Raw genomic sequence first — 2,841 nt, 5'->3', positions numbered from 1 at the left:
TGAAGACTTTAACTGATTAACTAAAGTGCAGTTAAATGACATTGTTGAGGCAGCAGGGAGTCTTCTAGTATGAATGAACTTAATACGACGTAAAGTGGCCTTTTGAAAGCACCTTTTTCAGAGTAAATGGTTCTTTGAGGATTTAAACTCAGGAAGCATTCGCTATTTAATAGCATTTCTTTTTACTTCATTCAATTACAGACAAGTGTGTTAATAAAATGTCTGCTTCAATGAATCACAAATTAGCTAAATGGACTAACAGAAAATCTGTTAATACGAGGAAACACAGAACTCCTAAAACCTTAAATTAACTTGTGCATCCACACTAGAAATCAAGAGACATGACTGCATTTGACAGCTACAGACACTGATTTAAAGAACGTCTATGTATGAACTATAGATGTAAGAATCTGATTCGTTTCTTTGTCCCTACATTTAATATTTTGGGTTCTTGGTTGCTGTTCCAATGTTTTACAGACCAAATGATTCATGAGAAAATAAATTAATCGACAATGAAAATAATAATAGTTGCAACTCTAATTTCATGCTCTTACCTGTCACTAAATAGCTCCAATTAAAATGAAGAACATTTAGTCCTCTAAGGAATGACATGCAGTCTGTGGAGAACCAGCCGCTAAATAAAGAGCTACTTCAGTTATTGACAGTGCTTTGAAGAACCAAGGAGGCTTCTGGAGATTAAAAACTAGTTTTTTGAGAGAGAGAAAGAAAGAAAAATAGCTTGATTCTATTAAAGTATGTGCTTAAGAAGCTCATTCTTGAATGGAAATAGATGGCAAAAATACAAAAACAGAAACCTCTTGTTGATCTTGTCTCTGTCCTGTTAAGTCGGTTACATCTGACCGCACAGACACAGTGGATGTTATTGTGTTGACCATAAAACAACAAGTGGCCAATAGGTTTTTTTCAAGCTTGATGAGAAACCATTTTTAGATCCTCCAAAATGAAACACCAACTTCGAAAGGTGTCACCTTGTCTTACAGTGTACAACAATTTTAAACAAATCGTGTTTCCTGTTAGCTGCANGAGTTAAAGGTGTTGACTTGGCCTCTAAAATCTCCACATCTCAATCCAATTAAGCATCTGTGCTCACAAAACAGAAGTCAGCGAAGTCTTAAAGGATCTGACATCTGATATCTTGGTACCTGAATACAGAAGAAACCTTCAGAGATGCTGTTTTTGAGGCACCGAGGGAACTTCCACAGTGTCTGGTAGGTGATAATGAACTTGTGTCTGATCAGCGTATGTCCCTCAGGGTTTATTTCCCTATATATTTGGCCAGCAAAATGTAAGAAAACCTCATTATCACTGCATCAACACTTTTAAATCCCACTCAAACACGCTCTGCAGCTCGGGTGAAGGTTTCCGGAGCAATAGCTGAAAATGTAAATGTCCCCGTGTACCATAATCCAAGATGAGCACTTAATCCTACTTAGATTAAGGACAGCGATGTTTGCCTGGCGGTATGTGCACACCTCCCCTCGGTGAAATGTATTTGCATAATTGAAAAACAATGTCCCTTACAGTTGCACGCAGCTACTGTAGAAACTCAGTGGGGCTGAAAATAATGGCCAAATGAGGAGTAAACGAGATTTGTCCGGTCGAATCAGCGCCAGAGCAGGAAGACGGGCGCTGGCAGCCCTGCTCAGTTCATCAGCACATGTCACAGCACATTGTGACTTATTGACAGATCAACTCAGATGTCTCTCGGTGCGCCGCGAGGTTTCCCAGTGAGAGACAGCATGTCACAAATCTATGACTGCTAATTCTTCAAGTCATGATGGCTTCGGCGTCACAGATGGGAAGGCTGCTGGCAGGGGGAAAAAAACCAAAAAAAAAAACCAGGGATGTCTGCTGGTGTGTTATTGGCCCTCGGAGAGCTCCAGTCTGTTCTGTTTTTGCTGAAATGATTTTTTAAAAAAAGCAGCACTATTGCACCTGCCTTGTTAAATCCTGATGTCATGGCTTCACGATCCACCCTGAGTTGGAGCAATTTGGATTAGGGTTAGCAGCCCAGCAGCTCAGCAAATTGTAGAAAGCCTGTCATCAGCTCCCTTAACACCTCTAAACTCATACAGTACAAATAAGGAGTAATATTTCTTCCCCCCAAAAAATCTCTTGAGGTTAAAAATGAAGCACCACATAAAAAGGGATTTAAGGTTGGAGAGCGTAAGTTGTGGCTTCCTTGTACAAACAAGGATCCAGGTTGGAGTCGGACCAGTGAGAGAAGAAAACGAAGATCTGGGGGAAAGGTCTGCAGTGAAGGGCCAGGTTATATGGGGTCACTCAGTGGTGACATGAACAGTCTGACAGAGTATCACCATCTGGTGGTCAAAGCATGGAGCAGATTGTTGCTCTCCTCTGGAAACCACTTCTGTTGAACCAAAGCAAAAACAGCTCAAACCTCAGCCTGCGAATGAATACATGCTCACAGAGGTACACAGCTGGAAATATGTACATTAATGCTACGTGGTTTGCTGGTACGTGAACTTTAAGTGAAAGAAACACAAATAAATAGATATACTCAGAAAAATAAAGGTGCTAACTTGAACCAAAAACGGTTCTTTGCTGCTATGGGATTGAAGAACCATTTTTAGCTCCACAAACAACCATCATCAGGGAATTTAGTCAACTCGTCTTTTTTAAGTTTACTTAATGCAAATATATAATTTTTGCTAACTTCCAGTGAGTTGAACTCAAAATGTCTCAGTTTTTCTATTTATAAAACACTTAAAAAATAACAAGCGCAAGTTTTTAAAGCAAGAGGTTCTTTAATGACATTTCTGCAAACTTGCTTTGAAAAACCCCAAAGAATCATCAAAA

This window comes from Stegastes partitus, unplaced genomic scaffold, assembly GCF_000690725.1.
Source record: "Stegastes partitus isolate 25-593 unplaced genomic scaffold, Stegastes_partitus-1.0.2 Scaffold969, whole genome shotgun sequence".
NCBI lineage: Eukaryota > Metazoa > Chordata > Actinopteri > Pomacentridae > Stegastes > Stegastes partitus.
This window is presented reverse-complemented; position numbering follows the sequence as displayed.